General features: G+C 46.6%; 1 protein-coding gene across 3 annotated transcripts in view; it reads left to right on the top strand.

Annotated features, from left to right (window-relative positions):
• LOC130154317 (kalirin-like) overlaps positions 1-16,836 on the top strand; it is a 46,675-nt gene that overhangs the window by 14,592 nt on the left and 15,247 nt on the right. Inside the window, exon 2 of one of the 3 annotated variants that reach the window (XM_056350310.1) lies at positions 16,121-16,239. The exons of the other annotated variants lie outside the window; for them this stretch is intronic. The gene's annotated coding sequence lies outside the window, so the exon portion shown is untranslated. The remainder of the gene's footprint in view (positions 1-16,120; positions 16,240-16,836) is intronic. 3 annotated transcript variants of the gene reach the window in all.

Raw genomic sequence — 16,836 nt, 5'->3', positions numbered from 1 at the left:
TTTCCTCCTTTCCTCCTCCTCTGTAAACTGAATGTTACGTGAGAGCAGGGGATTTCTGCAGCCCAGGTTATGTAGAGGGTCTTGTCCTTTCTATACACCGGACGTGCAGTTTCTACTGGAGAGAAGCAGAGCATTCAGCCCAAACCCATTCCTACTGCAGTTGCATCTAGCTCTGACTCTTCTTGCCTTCAGAGAGCTTGAATTGTCATGAGGACATGATCAGATGTAGCATAGCAGCACCTTACACACGTGAGAAAGGCAGATATCTCTGTAACTCCTTTTGTTATATATGTATTTTAGGAGAGGGAAGATGAACTGCTGAGGAGAAGAGAGGCTGGACACCAGCACTGCTGACTGTTAATTGTTTACAACCGTTGTGATAAATTCAGTGTGTGGTTTAGCCCCTGAGTATCTAACCTGCCAGCATCTATGTGGTGTGTACTCTGATGAATGTGCTTCTGGTAAGGTGTCCAAGTACAGCAGCTTATCCATAGATCTGGCACCGAGGCTCAGTTTGGTTGATAGATGAAAACCAGACCTTGCTAAAGGAAGGTCACAGTTATGGGAGGTTTAATGATTTGATCTTTGGGGATGAAGCATGAAATAATAGCTCCTAATTGGGAGAAATGAGTGTGGCTTCTCACAGTGTATTAAATAGCAGTATCCGTATATCTATGTTTCAAGAATTGGGTGGGACATTTGCAGATCACTGCAACCGCTGCACCTTCTGGCTCTTCGAGTCTGCCTCACACAGATACAGGGCCGTTTCCCACGCCTGAGCCATTCCCACTAATCGTCACAGCCCCCAGAAAATTATTCTAGAGGTTAAATATCTTCACTATGAAATCACTTACCTTTCTGTAGTCTGCTTTCGTTTAGTTTCTGTTCCCAGCCAACAGGGATGTGCTGCTCTTGTGAAATGTATTTTCCAAACTGACCTAAATCTTAGGCCACTTATTTCATGTTTTGGTATTGAAAGAAACAAACAAAAAAAATGAATCATCTCAGATTAGTGTTGCAGAGCTCCCAAGACAGTTATTCCTGAGCAGCTGACAGAAGTAGCTTTCTACTTGCTCTACATTCATGGCACTACTACTGACTGTAGTTCCACTTCATTTTTTTGAATGATACTATGCTGGTTTTAGGACCCAATGTATTTTAGCTCCTTCATGCCATCATTAATCCTGAAGCTCTTTGATTCTGGCTGTGTTTTTTTTCCTTTATCAGTTTTTTACAATTCTTAGCTTGTCATTTTTATTTACTACTTTCCATTTTTCCAGTGTTTATACACATAACGTGCTTGCTTTCATTTTTCCAATAAACAAGAATCCTCTTTTTTTCTAAACCAATGTATTTGCTGTCCTCAGCCACAGGATTGTGGCTATTAGAACATTTAGGGGGGGAAAAAAAGCGCTCCCAATTATCATTTGTATTTCTCTACTCAAATTTACTTTATTACCTGGTTCACAGTTGTTTTCAGCTCTCTGAAATTGACATTTTTAGATCATAATGATGGATAATTGGTTTGCACTGGGCTCTGTTTGCACACAGCAAATGTAACTGTGTAGTGATCATTGGTAACTAAGCAACCAGTTATGTTTTTAATTCTGCGATGAATGCCTTCCTATCTGTTAAGATTGACTCTAACACAACATGCCCACAAGGGATACAACAATTTTCGGAGTTAAGAACCCATCATCTGTAAGATTGGGAGTAAGCAGCATGAAGCCCCTGACTTACTGCTGTGACTGCAGTCTTTTATAGGCATGTAGCCTTTTTCTCTTACAGTGAATGTGAAAGTTTAATGGTCTTGCAGTCTTGATGGGTAAGGTAAACATTATCCAGAAGTAATTAATTTGTTGCCACATTTTTTCTGTGATTTAGGCAGTGACAGCAAACACATTTTTGCCCTTTATCTGTCAAAGCAAATTATGATGTATTATATATACACATTCAAAAGCACCCATTTGGATGGTTTGCCATTCAGAAGTCCACTACTGACAGGCTTGTGTTGCTTGGCTCCTACATCCTGGAAGGTCTCCTGGCAGTGGTTGCCACATGGGACATCTAAAAACTCTTTGATTTCTATGCTCTTGTTCTACATAAACATTTCTTTCTTCTGTTTAACCTGGGGAAGCAATACTTAGCAAACACAAGGGCTCAGAAAACTCCTTGTCAGGGAGCAAGTAAGGATGGAGATCCCAGGAAAGGAAGGTGAGCTGGAAGCCAGGCAGCAGGGCAGGTTGAGACAGCAGCCTTGGATAAGGCGTACAGTCCCACTGCATCCAAATGAGAAGAGCAGAGTGGGCTTTATGACTATATCTTGATTCAGCCAACAAGCCCTAGAGAAAACCATAGTACCAACACAGCTCTGATGTCACCCAGGCTAGAAGCAATATATATACAGCCTGGCTCAGGCAAGGGCTTAAATACAGCTCCTAGACCAGTGGGGTGGCAGGAGCCAGGGTGGATGTCCCAGATGATGCTGGTCAAGGTAGTTAGAGGCTGTTGTACTATGGGCTCTGATACTCCTCAGCCTAGGTCTGGATCTGCTCGGCTCCCCAGCTTCTGTTCCAGAGGGATCACTGGTAGATGCTTCGTATAAAAGAAATCCATTTTAGCTTCATGCAGAAAGGAAAATGCGGCCCATCTGGAGCGGGTTGTAACAACTCTTCTGTCACTGTCCATCTGCAGTGAATTTTAGATGCTGCTTAGAAAGAAATCTTTACAAGCTCCATCTCCAGACTCGCTTTGCAACTCACCCTTCTTGCTGTTGCTGCTTGCTGAAAGGGGCCATATGGATTTTGTACTGCATGTTGCATAAATGCTAATATGTAAGTATATTTAGAGGTGGCATATGGGCAATAGTAAATGGAAATGAGTGCTTTTTTGGCATAGATTATGCAGGCAAGTTCAGTGAAGCCAGATGCTGCAGTGGGTTAGTCAGGAAGCATCATTCACCTGGAGCCCCAGGTTCAGATCTTGACTGGGGTTGTTGCTGCACTGGCTGACTTTGTCAACAGTGCTGATGTTTGCTAGCAGATGTAGGAAATCCTAAAGGCTTCAGCCGTTGTAAAAAAGCCCCACGACATGCAGTCTGATCTGGGTGATATTGCAGACCTGTCTGAGAGAAAGATCTCTGTCCTTTGGGGTACTATAGGCACGAAGGTACACGTTAGAGCTATCTGTGTCAATATAGAAAAGTCATGTTGTAGTCTCGTAGCTGACAGAACAGTCTGCTACAGGTAGGAGATGAAGGAAATTATTTTACTTTTGAATCCTTACTGAGCACGGGAACCTCCTGGGATGTGTGGGAGTCTGCAGGCTTCAGTGTGCTCCCTGTGGGGGAGGGTGACGTGATTCATAGGGATGCAGTGTGTCACAGCTGCTGTTGTGCCTGCCCCTCTCAGGGAGCAGGAGTGTCCTCTGTGCTCGGGCAGCAGGTATTTGAGCTGGATCTGAAAGCTCTGGAGTGAGTTCCGTTTGGCATCAGGTAAGCTGATGTCTGCACAATAAATGGCCGTGTTAAGAAATCTCCTATGAAGTGGACTTCACTCTTCTTTTTTTTTTCCAGTGTTTGAGGAATTTACTTATAGAGCCCCAAGCAAAAAAAAAGAAAATCCAACTAGAGCAGAGATGGAGATTTTTCATGGAACTGTAGACAGAGCATCCCCTTTGATGATAATACCATAATTTTATCTGCTGTGATTAAAAGGTTCATTAGATTTAGAGTATTTATACACAAAGGAAAAATGACAGCATCCTGATGGATTTTTACAACTTGCTCAGGGGTTGGCTTACAGCAAATCCACTGTGGTCACTACACTCACCACTTCTGTCGTAGCCTGATACCTCTTGTTTACAGCCTTGCCTGCATTGTTAAGTAGCAGCCGTAAAGCATTTTGCTGCTGGTCCTGCCAGCTGATGAGGCCATTTTAAAGCCTGCTCATTGCATTGCGTGCATTTCTCTTTGCATAGGGCAGTAGTTAGTTTTGAATGTCACCCAGTCCTATGGAGGCAAGTGGGAAGATGGATTATGTTGGCAGTGATCCATCCATCTATCTGTTCATCTGCCAACACTAATGTTTAGCTTTTCAGGCTCCCAGTTGTCTTAAATAATGCTGACCTACAGGATCTGGGGTGGGAAAGGTCATGTAGCTCGTTTTGTCTTCCATTTCTTAAGTGGTAATTAAACTTTCTGAGGTGGTGTAGCTACGTGCAGGAATTGTTGATGGGCAGTGTTTATGAAGCTGAGGTTAAATCCTTTTCTGAGGTGCTGTGTTGCATGAGACTCTTACAGTCACATTGGCTGCAGCATCCCCACTGTAACTTCTGAGAGGACTCCTTAAAAAAGGTGTTTACAAAGGATTTGTATGTTACCCGTGAGTGATTGGGTGTCTCCATCAACAGTATCTCCTCTCTTTTGATTGGCGTTACCAAGTTATATCTATAGAGTGATTTTGTTTCTCTTTGCTAAGAGTGTTCAGCTTTGGGTAGGCGTGGATACTTTGAGACAACCACAAAGGCTGCAGACTTTCAGTGCTGTGCAGTTACTAGAAGTTACAGGCAGGAAGCTGGTTGTTTGCCTACAGCTCAGCTGTGGTGCTCTTGGTTCAGCTCTTAGCACTGCCTTGGTAAAATGTGAATGCAAGGACTCATATCTACCTACTGTGATCTGTATCTTATGTTTTCCCAGTTACAAAAAAAAAAAAAAAAAAGTTAAGAAGGATGTAGCAGCCTTTGTGAGACACTTGGAATGTTTTGCAAAATGGCATGAAAGTAATGATACCCAACTCTGATTGCAAGGGAAATACAGACCCCGGAGCTGGCTGGGAGCAGGCAGCTTCAGTCCCTGAAGCAAGTTGGCGTAGGAAAGGGCATGGGCTATCCTGTGACTCTAGATCCAGGGTGAGTCTTCTTTATACTAAATGTCATGGACACTGTGTGATGTAGCTAGTATCTGAGATGCACAGCACAAGGAGAAGGGATCTGGTTTACTGTCCTCCTCCCTCACTCACTTAGAAAGAGCTGCAAAGCTGCTGCATTTATTTTTGCTTCGCAATCTTACCTGTGCAATGGCTAACCTGCACCGCAAGAAGATGCAGCTTACTTGCACAAAGTATCCAGTGCATTTGAAATAAGCAAACAAAACAGTTTTCTTAAAGCTGGCTCTAAACAAAGGGGCATATCTTGCCTCCTCCTCCTCCATCACCTTTCAACATAGAGTATGAACTGGTGGAGAACCAAAACAAAATACTCATAAATGAAAATAGATAGTTGTCTGTAGAAGCATTCCAAGAGCATATGCATTGATATTTTTCTTGGAATTTATTTCTTAATGGTGACTTTAAAAACATTGCCAGTAAACCACATATGACATTGATGTATGTGGGGGCAGGTGAGGCCAGGTTTGTGTGTGGTAAGAAATCCTGTGAATCTATATTGCCTCCAGTCTGATCTCTCCAAATCCCATTCCTGTGGGGTCACCTGGGAGTTAATTCCCAGCTGGGATCAAAGACAGCCCAGAGAGATTCTCCTATCTCGAATGCATCTGATAATCATTTTAAGTTAAATATCTTGATATAAGGGATCTACTCTGAGAAACCTTTGGTGACCAGGTGTTTAGGGCAGATCACACTTGGAAAGTTGCTGTCTGGAATGTGTACTCTTTCCAGCATGCTGGGATTTGTACCTACAGGTATTTATTTACCCTGGTGTCTCCCAGGTGGAGGAACCCAGAGCTCCAGCCCAGTCCAAACTGGCTGCTTCTTCTCAGGCCTGAGCTGCTCTGGGCAGTTCACCACCTGCCATGTTGCTGCAGTCACAGAGTGGTTAGCAGAAAAATAATAGTTGCATAGGCAGTAGAACAACAGTTCCCCACAGGCAGAGATCCTATTTCAAGAAGCTTTTATGTTCCTATAGCTGCCTCTGTCTCCCAGTGCAATAAACTTGTTCCTGCCCCTGTCTGGCCCCACCTGTTTGTGGTGATATCTCCATTCTTCCACCCATAGCAGTCACAGCCCCCACATCCCCTCACTCCTAGCTGGGGGGACAGGCAGGACGCTGCAGTTGGTTCTGTGCTCTCCACCCTGACCAGCAGCAGGTCAAGCAGAGCAATTAGGCATGCTAATTGCAAGCCCACAACATTCCTACAGGGAAGACACCAACTAGAGTCTTCTCCAGCCATTGGCCTTCCTAAAGCTTCTAATGACAGACAGTCAAAAGGAGCTAGGGGAAAAAACAACCCCAAACCCCCCCAAACCCTAAATCATTTCCATAGGTAATTTAAATGGAGAGGAATGGAAGAGGTGCAAATCCAACTTTAAAGAGCAGCCTTTGCCTCTGAGTCAGCTGGGAAGAATAACTTAGTGGAGCATTCAAGAATATGAAACACAAGCAAATAAATGATGCTGACAGTCTGATCAAAGGGTTGCTATACAAGAGAGAGTCTCTGTCAGTGCTGGTCCGGCCTCCATGTGCCTGGGAACCTTGCCCAATAAATCTGATGAACAGCTACATGTTATGTCGGAGAAACTAACTGAATTTTGCTCTTGGGATCTGTTCCTGATGTAAAAATGCTTTCAGACTCCATAGTCCATTAAAATTACATCTATCAAAATATGCAAAGAGAGGGGCAGGGTAATTTTGTCTCCAGTTCCTGAGTTCACATGCAGGCAAAGGATCTGAACACACAAGTAGATGGAAGAGGTGACGCATCAATTGGATCTGGTCTGTACTGGGACATTTACTGGCAAAACTGTCTGCGTAATGATCCTGCTATAGATACTACTCCCCTGTGAGTATACTTCTTCTGTAATAACAGTTCCAAACCAAAAACAACTTTCTGGAGTAAGGATGCCCATCATGTGATGGAACAGTACAGGCCTGGAGCGGTACCACTGTTCGGAGTGAAAAGTTCTTTACTGAGTTTGTGTGTGTAGGGGGCAACTCCTAGACATAAAACACAGCAGAAAATACAAGTCTTTGCTAGGACAAAAAGCGTACTGAAATTTACTAATGGTACTGAAGTCCCCTCCTAAAACAAGGCATCTTGCAGTTTGTACACCCCTTGGTGAGCTTAGATAAATAGCATGCGCAGAGGAAGAGGGAGCTCCACTGGGATTTATCACTTCTTCATTAATATGCCACCAACCTGAATTAGGATTGTTTTTCCCAGAGGAGGCAAGGCCAAAGAGAGAACTGGTGTTTTAAGAAGGCAGTTCCTGTGCCCCAAATCCCTAGAACACTTGTGCAAGGTGAGAGGGCCCATTTGTGACTGGAGTGCAGCCTCTCATTGCTAGTGGTCGTTGCTCAGCTAGGATGAAGGGTAAAAGATTATGACACCATCTTTGGAGAGTGCACAGCACTGAGCCTCAGGGAAATAGAGCAAAAAGACCTGTGCAACAGCAGTTTTTCCACGCTTGAAACAGCTCTGGAAAGGCAGGGGGTTCCCAGTGGCTATCATGGCAGCTGAATGAAATTGTCACTTGTGATAAGGCATCCTGAGAGCTGGGGAAAATCCTGGCTCTGTGCCCACTGGCGCAGATCCAAGTGATTTCACTGGAGCCAAGATTTTTACGCTGTATGTGAAATGAGTGGTCGGAGTGAAGCTGCAAAAATAACGCCTGGTAATGAAATCCACTTGCAGCAGTGCGCCTATGAGCCAGAGCCCTGCCGCGAACAGGAGTGCTTGCACTGGCTCTAAAGAGCACGATGTTATTGTAAGAGGGAGGATGAGTGCCACTGAAATCACCTAGGATGTGACACAACTGCCCATTTGTAGGCAAACTCGTGTTTTCCTGGGGGATTTTTGGCACCTTTTTTTTTTTTTTTATGCTAGCTTTCCCTGGATTCCCACCAACCCCAGGGACTATCCATCAATATCACCATAGCAACAAGAACTCATTAATGGTATCCTGCCTATTGACAAAGTCTACATAGCGCTGAGCTGGGTGGCGAGCCATTGCCATCAGCTTCAAGGAGAAAGGCAAGAAGAGCTCAGGGTCTCCGAGGCATCAGTTCTCTCATTCTCCCTCCCCTTTGTCTCCCCAGAGAGGTCCTGCACTGCGTAGTGGCAATAAGGGATGTATTTCTTCCCTTAGCAAGTTTTGTGCGGTGTCTGCTGTATGGAACTGCTGCCGGGGAAAGATGGGGCTGGATTTGCTGCACAAGTAAGGATAAATGTGCCTCTCATGGGTTTGTTTGCATGGGGCTGTGGCGCTAAGAGACATTTTACATTGCAAATAAGCAACTTACCCTGCAAACCTACAGGGAGATCAGAGCAAAGCAGGAGGCTCGGGGGCCAGGGAAGGGGAACGGTCAGGTAGGCTAAACTGCGAGGAGAGATAAAAGATGTATCATATAATTCTGCTAAATGGTGGAGGAAGGGAAATTCTCAACGGGTGTAAATTAGCGTTGACAAGCTGTACTGATTTACACCCAGCTTATGGTCTGGCTGTGGTCTAATCAGCTGAAAAGCATCAGCATCTGAAAGGGAGGGCTTGTTTAGAGAGGCCCATAAAAGGAGTTGAGGATTGAGAAGTTGAAAAGCTACAAAAAAAAGAAAAGAAATTCTTCTAGGTAGGTAGGGGAAAGCTTGTGATGGTTCCTGGGGTTGAGACAGAGGCAGAGCCTGGCCAGCTGCACCAGTTCTGTGTCGGGCTGTCACTGCCTGGTAGCAGGCAATATGCAGCACTGGGCCTTCTGAGGACACATCCCTCAGCTGTGACAGCTGATGGGCACACTACTCCCAGGTTTTCTGTAGAAGCATTGTTAAGTACCTCCACACAAGAGGAATGGAAGTGTGACTGCCCAGGGCCATCCACGCCCCAGCCAGGACTGCTGACAGTACTGCCTCCTGCTGAACCTGCCTCCACCAGCAATATGCCAAAGTGCCTGATAGCTTTGGGATGTGACCAAACAAGCTGTGGGATGAGGTCATCCATCTCTTTCACCTTCCTGAACACCTCCTTCCTCCCCCAGGCCTCTCTCTGAGCTCTCTGATGAGGTGTGTGTTGCTGGCTCGGAAGGACTCTGCTAGCTCACCTTCCATCAGCTTTGGGGTGTGCTGGACTAGGTTCCAGTGCAAAGTTAATGAACTGAGATCGATGGAGTTATGTTGGGGGATTTTTTCTTTCTCACTAGTGAGATGAGAGTCAGCATTCATACTGCCTTGTTGGAAGGACCACAGTAAGCCACTAGTGCGCTCAAAGTTTGAGGTTTATGGCTGTGCTGCAAAATACATCTTCCATGTGTGATTTCATTCCTCTGCCCTATGCATTTTAAGGACTGAACTGAGACTCTCGGGGCAATTTTACAACAAGGAATTGGGAATCCTTTCAGCAACCCTGGTATGTCCAACTATATAGGACTGGTTTTCTGTTGTCTTCCTGGGTCTGGTGGAAGCAATATAAGAGGACATGGGAAAAGCAGTGTTTCCGTGTTCCCTGTTGGTCACGTATTGCTAGTTGAGCCAGGAGTATTTCCACCTTGAAAAAATCCAGCATCATGACTCAGGTCCTGCACATCATGCAATTAAACGTGGGTTAAATTATGATGTTAAATAAAAAGAGACTGATTCCCCCCCACACATACGTAGTGTGACTTGGCCTTTTACCTCTTTCTTGCCAGAGAGTGAGTGCAAATTGTGAGTTGAAAAGCCAGTCTTCAGTGCACACAAGAAGAAAACAGTTAGCTGAGTGCTTAGGTGAAGGCTTTGTTGATCCTCATCACGTGCTGCAAGGGGAAGGGAGCGCCCAGCTCATTCCTACTCCTGGCTTACTTCTCCCTCTCAGTTGTCGTGTTCATCCAACCCAATGTGTCCATTGCGTTTTTTGTGCTGTCCCCTCTGCCTTCATAAAACACATGCAGAGGATCAAGACTGGTTGATCTGAGATGTAGTTCCCCAGCTCATCAGCTACCTGCTACAGCCATGCTCTGTGTCTGCTCTTTCCAAAATTACCTGCCGCTGGTCACTGCTGGAGGCAGGTGTCTAGCCTGGCGGTACTGGGCTGGCTCACGAAGGCATGTCCAGCAATTGACTGAGCACTGGTGGGGTTGGGCTGGGAGAGGACCTTTGTCAGGTGTAAACCAGAGGAGGTCGGTCTGGAGCTGGCCCTGGGAAGTTATAATTGATGTTGGACCCTTTGCTGGGGCTGAGCTTCAGGTCACAGCCTTGGACTTTTCTGCTCCCCACCCCTGCCCTGAGAAATGGTAATAAATTCAGTTGTAGCCGTATCGCAGCCATTTTCTGTGGTTAGCGCTGACGTTATATGCATGCAGAGTAGGAATTTGGAGGAGCGGAGGTGCCAGGCTGTGTAAAGGGGGCTCACATGTGGCTTTGTACTTCCCAGGTCTCACAGGCGGCTGGATAGGTTTTCCTGGCTCAGGTTTGCCTCTGAGAACAGCTGCACGTGTGTGAGCCAGGGAGCTCGGAGGCAGGTATGGAGCAGGGCTGGGGGCTGTGCTCAGCTCATGTCTGGTCCTCACGAGGCGAATAGTAGTACTTGCTGTGTGTGTATGCCAAGACCAAGGTGGGTGGTGGGCAAGATTAGCTCTGCGTGACTGAAAGGCATGGGAATGCTTGGTTCATGGTGTGGACACAGGACAGGGGAACCCACCTGGGTCCTGAACATCAGCTAACTCAAGCCTAAGCATTAGCTCTGCTTGGTTATAACCCCCATGAGCTCTTTCTCCAACTGTAAGAGGGGAGCGGAGTGGCTCCTGGTGTTAGAAACAAGTGCAGGATCTTCAATAGATCAAAAGTGATCTATCAGTCAGCGCACCCTGCAGGTTCATAGGTGCTGTGGGTGATCTATGTTAGGAGAGGACTTCATTGCAAATAGGAATTTCTTCTTCCTGAGGAGTCATCCAAGTGAGCTTTGTGGCCAGCCAGAGCATTGACTCACTGAAAGCTTGGCAGATGACGGGTGATGCCATCTCCTTCACAGCTGATGCCGCCAAGCAGCTGCAGCTGGGACACATGATGGGGTTATCACACTGGTGTCTCCAGGAGCACATTGCAGTAACCAGTATACTCAGCCTTCCTTTGCTGCAAGGTGAATGCTTATCCTCTCAACCTCCATTCCCTCTGCTGCATTGTCAAAAGGACCGTTGGAACAGTATTGTGGTGCATTGGTGAAACAGAAATGGTTACCCTTTCCCAAAGCAAGGAATCAAGAGGAAACACAGGTCACCTTGAAAGTGTGCTGCCTGAAATCACTGCTGGAATGCCTGCCCTTAGAGGTAAGGCTGGAAGTATCATGTCATCACAGCCTTTCTGAAGGAGGAACACACAGAGAAAACCATGCTGTGACACAAGAAGGAGAAGCTGCTCAAACTTAAAGAGCAGCCAGAAAAATTCATCAAAGATGCTGCTGCCAAGTGCACAGATGCGTGAAGCAGTAGGGCTTCTTAGGTGAAACCTTTCATTGGGAAAGCAAAGTTCCCAAACAGCTTAAAAAACTCACAGAAAGGGAGCCAAGAATGCTTAAGACCTTAAGTGATTCCATCAAATTTTGCAATTAACTTTTCCACTGCCTTGAGACTATTTAGAAGTCAATCTGACCAAAATGGAAGTTCACATGAAGTTATGGTGATTCCCACACTCACTGATGGAACTGTGTGTGCTGTATCAGGATATTCCCATGATGATCAGTGGATAATGTGGATAGATTCTTCTCTGGCACATCTGGCTGGCACGTGTATACCTTTGGGCTGCTCCGATCAGCCAGCCCTTACCATGGCCAAGACCAGTTCTTTTTCTGAGGGCGGTGGTAATGGTGGTGATGCTTCAGAAGTGATACCTGTTAAGCAGCAGCTACAGATGGGTTGTATAAACTTGTGTTGAATACCTTGGGTTGGGGAAGCAGGAAAAAAGAGCACAGAAAGAATGAGAACAGTTGTGAAAGGTGGACAGTAGACGATACCATGTGACAAGGCGAGCAGCTCATTGCACAGCAGGAGTTTGATGCCATTGCCTGTGCTCTCAGCAACCCCCTAGACCCTGGACTGCACTGGATCTTCAGGGGTTCCAAGAGAGACTTTGTTCCCAATGTCAAGCTGTCTCTGAGGTGACACAATCCATGCTTATGATTGAGCTGAGAACACAAGGACTATAAATACAGTGAGCAGACTGTAGAGGTTATGGTTTTCTCTCTGTTACCTAGTTTTGAAACCAAGATGGCAGTTGTTCCTTTTGTTAGCAATCCTGATTTGTGCCATGGAACAGACAATGAAAGCAGTGATAATACTGTGAACTCAAGGAAAGTTATACTTGGCTGTTTACCCTAGGAAGGAAAAGAAACCCAAGAAATTGTACTGGTTTAGATAACTTTAGGTAACTACTGTGGCTGTACCTCTCCTGCTGTGATTAACAGACACTATATAAGCCCTATTCCTGTTTCAGCTACTAGAACAGACAAAAAAACCCCAAGAAATGTAACTGCAGTCTCACCTATCATCCTACTGTGTCAGCTAGTTCCTGCAGCACAGCTCTGCCTAAGTGAATAGCTAAGAAAGTAAATACAGCCAAGGCACCTTTCTTTTTCTTGTTAACCTTTACCTTGAAAAAATAGATGTATCTGGCATTTTTTCCCTTGAGATGGCTGGTGTTCTGCTAAGCAGCTGAAGTGATGTGCATGACACGGCAGTAGACAGTTCATGCTGTGTCCGTAAGGTTTGCAGTATCAGGTAGCAAAAAACTCACAGCAGTATCATAGATTGCTAAAATCCTTTGTAGAGCTTTTTGAAATGTGCCATTTGCATCCCTCTAGCTCATTAGATCTCTGAAATAAAAGAGGGACTGTACTCCAGAATAAACAAACCTCTGTTCAGTGATGCATGGTGCAATTTGCAAAACCCAATGCGGAGAAATAGAGTAAGACCTGAAGGTTATTTTAATCTCTTATTTCAAGGTGGAGTAAGGTGACTCTGCTTACTCCCCACCCCTGGAAACAGGAGTTTGGTGTGATGGCCATGACTCAGAAGTTAATTTACTTGTGACTGAGGTATTGTAAATGTGGAAAGTGGAAAATGTACCAGACGCACTTGATCTCTCTGATCAAAGCAGGAGAGGCCAGACTATGGTTGCTTTCCACCATCTCATGGAACGAGTTTCCCTGTTTGACAAGTCTGTTGAGCAAATCTTGCTGCGAAGCAGCAGTGGCAAACCTACTCAGCCCTGCTAGATTTGGTGGCCTCTTTTCCTGAGGCCTTGTGAGGCTCTGTGGTCCCTTGTCCAGTTGTTCCTGGAGTCCTTGGACATAACTGCTTTTCTCCACAATTCTTTTCACCAGCACTGAACAACCTATCGTGTGCCTGCCTGCTTCATCCTCCTGACACTTTGTCTGGTGCTTTGCTGGGAAGGTCAGCCAGGCAGAACAATTCTTATGTGTATGGGAAGGGATAATTTATCCTTCAAGCTTTAATCCTTGAGAAATAAGTTCTTTGGGGGGATTTTGCAGGAAAATGAAGGTTAGTGGCAAGTGTCCAAGCAGGCACTTATCAGAGTAGTGGAGAAGTTGATTAAACCAGAATCATACGGTAGAAAATAAGCTGAGCACACGATGCCTTTAGTCTTATGCTCACTTAAGATGTAAGGCTCGTAACCACCAGGAGCTTTTCAGTCCCTGAGCTAGGGAACAGGCAAATGTTGTACAAAGTGATCAAAGAGCAGCGATGTGCCATTCTCACAGCAGCAGTCAACACTAAGCTTTCTTTTGCTATTTGGTCTGGAATAAGTCATCATTGGCCTGGAGGATTGCTGGACTAGAATAAAGCCCTAGCTTCAGGGAAGTGTGGACTGGACGACCTGGAAGTACCCAGGTGGGCAAAGAGAGTGCAGCATCAACCCACAGTGCTCACATACACTGGGGAGCAACAAAAAACTGGCAAGTCACTGCTTGGTTTAACTGGAAGAGAGCACAGGGTGCATTAGGACTGCTCTGTACCTTTAGGAGAGGGTGAGTTAGGGCCCAGGTTTGGGTCACTGTGTGAGATGAGCATTTACTTCCCTCCATTGCCTCACACTTCTGTGGCATTTGCTAGTTCCCGTACCTGGGATCACCTGCTGTAGATAGTGGTGGGAGGACAAACTCTTTCATGTTGCTGCAGTTCCCAGTGTTTCTTTGATGATGACCATGTTAAGACTGCAGTTAAATGTTCTGCATGTACAGTGAGCCTGCAAGGATGTGCCATAAGCATATTAACTCATTGGGGTTTTTTGTCTCCATCTTCTGCTTTCCTCCGGTAGAGTGCTTAGAACATGCTTGTGGTCATGTTACTTTACAGCTGAGTGTGTAGACGCATGCTTTATATTATAGCATATTCACAGACCTGGTAAACGTAGGCATCTGAGCTGAAACTGTGATGCTGTTGCTGTGTGCCATGAGGAACAGAGCGCAAGAACAGGGGAAGGAGGGGGAAAGGCTCAGTGTTTCCTTGTTACAGACCAGGTCAGAATTATCTGGTGTTTTAGAGACCTCTGCTTTCTTCCTGCTCCAAGCATCCCTGGGCAGCAGGGGAAGCAGGCTGTTGCCTCAGCACAGGTGGTCCCCCCCCCCTTCACAGGTCAAGACTTGGGCATCAGTTGGCCTGAGTGCTCAGTGAAATTAAGTTTAGCTACGTGCCATGCTGTGCACAGCCCTCAGGGTGGTGACATGGAGGGAATAGGCAAGATAGAAGAGTTCAGTAGGAAAGAGATGGTCCTTTCAAGGATGGAGTGACAGGGAGGAAAGGTGCTTCTGTCCGAGCTGGCTGTTATGAGATCTCCAGAGCTGCAGGCGTGAGGCAAAACTGAGCTCACCAGTTTCTGTGGCTCCCTCTCACTCCGGCCAGGCAGCTTGCACACCCGCCTGTCAGCTACAGCCGTGTGCACCTTTGCTCTGAGCTCTCCTGAAAGTATCAAAGTGACTTCCCATGTCTGAATTGTTTCCTTAGAGCAAAAAGCCAATTTTTAGAGAAAGAAAACTCAGCTCTGATGAGTGACAAAGATTAAAATATATTATTTGGCAACAAAATTCCCCTCTTCCTCCACTTAATCTGGTAATTTTTGGTGTCTGCTTATGTGTCAGCAAACTCTGCGCAGCCTCCTCTGGAAAGACTTGTCTTCTGCCGTCTCTTACACCCAGCTCTGGCTGTTCTCTGTCTTCTCTGTGCCCTTCACTCTGCAAACCTGCCTCTGGCTTCTCCTCTGTGTCCCCCACTCTCTGCCTGCCCCACTCTGCCAGCTCCCCCAGCTGCTCCTTCCCTGAAAGCAGCTTTTGCCATCGCACACACATCTTCTGGAAAATCCTGCCCTGGCAAAGCAGCAGCAGGTTCCTGCAGCCTGGCAGTGCTCATGGGCACTGGCACCTTCCACACCCGCTGGGGAAATGGGCCTCTGCTCTCCTGCCGGGCACAGGGGTCCCCTTTCCTGCCTGCGGGTTTGAGGCATTCCCCCGTGTAATGGAGGGATGCAACCCCTGCTGCGCGTCTGTGCCACGCGCCTGAGCAGGCAGGAGCAGAGTGGCCATGGCCACCCACACCTGGTGTCACTGCGGCTGTCCTGCAGCCCAACGAGGGGTCAGCGCTACAGGCCCCAGCGGTGAGCTTCTGTCTGAAGAGAGACCGTAAGGACACAAGTCAGTGGTATTTTCAGTGCTGCCCTGTCCGCTGGCAGATCCCACTCCGTTGTTTCTGTGCCTCTGCTTCCTTGCTCTTCTCATGGCTGCTTCTGTCCCCCTGCCTGTGCACTCTCTTCTCCAGCTGCCTCGCTGTCACACGCATACACGCAGAGCTTGCCAAGCCAACGTGTAGCCCAGGAACCTGCCTCACGTGGGTCTTGGTTTCTCTTCAGGCCTTACCATATACAGCTCCCTGCCTTGGGCAAGGGCTGCTTTATTCTCAGCTCTCACTACAACAAGGGCTGTTGTCTCTTCCTACTTGGTCTGAAAGCAGAGTGCAGAAAAGTACATGGTGGCTTTTAGTCCTGTGGCTGTGACCTGATCACAGACCAACCTGACAGTCCGTGGCATCTTTCATTAACAGCACTTTCTCACAGGAGCCCTTTGGTGCTACCAGGAGCCCTATTCCCTGCTCAGTAACTGGCTCTCACATCATCTCATTCTCTCTTTCTTGACAGATCATGTTATAACCTATGATCACAGAAAGTCCTGATCCTCACGTTTCTCTGCTGTCACCTGTGGGCTCCTCCAGAGCCGTGAAGAAGGGGGAACTCCAGCCCCACCATGAGAAGACTGGGTGAGAAGTGCCTGCGACATCTTGGGGAACATCCACGCTTTGAGAGCTAGTTTTAATTTTTATTTTTAGCAATTATGAAGAAGAGAAATAATGTTCTCCATTCAGCAGTGATCCACAGGAGCAGTTCTGCCTTCCCTCTCTGGGATTAGATTAGAGATACAGTTCAATGTGGGGAAAGTATACAGATTTGAACCACTCTAAGGAAGGGGTGAATCAAGCTACCAGTGAGTTACCAAGATTGGCTTCCAGACAGTACACTGCCTCAGACTTCTCCTTAGACGGAAGATGTCTGTTGGTGCCTCACACGCTCAGATGCCCGAGGTGTCTTAGCCTTCAGGGAGTAACAGGCTTCTTCGTTCACCTGGTCGAGGTGGCTGTGCTGCCTGAATAGTTGGCAGCATGTGGAGAACCCAGCTGCACTACAAAGCAAACAGTCTGGGCTGTAACTTACTTGGTCCTGTCTTGCTCTACCAAGACCTCTTGCTGGATGTTCAGCCTGCTTGGTTCTTGCCTGGCTTATTATTAGAGACTGATGCTCCACCATGCCAGCTCTGTGTTGCCCTTTTGAATCCCAGGCTAAGCCCATATCCCCTGCCC

This window comes from Falco biarmicus, chromosome 8 (genome assembly GCF_023638135.1).
Source record: "Falco biarmicus isolate bFalBia1 chromosome 8, bFalBia1.pri, whole genome shotgun sequence".
Classification (NCBI taxonomy): domain Eukaryota; kingdom Metazoa; phylum Chordata; class Aves; order Falconiformes; family Falconidae; genus Falco; species Falco biarmicus.
This window is presented reverse-complemented; position numbering and strand designations above follow the sequence as displayed.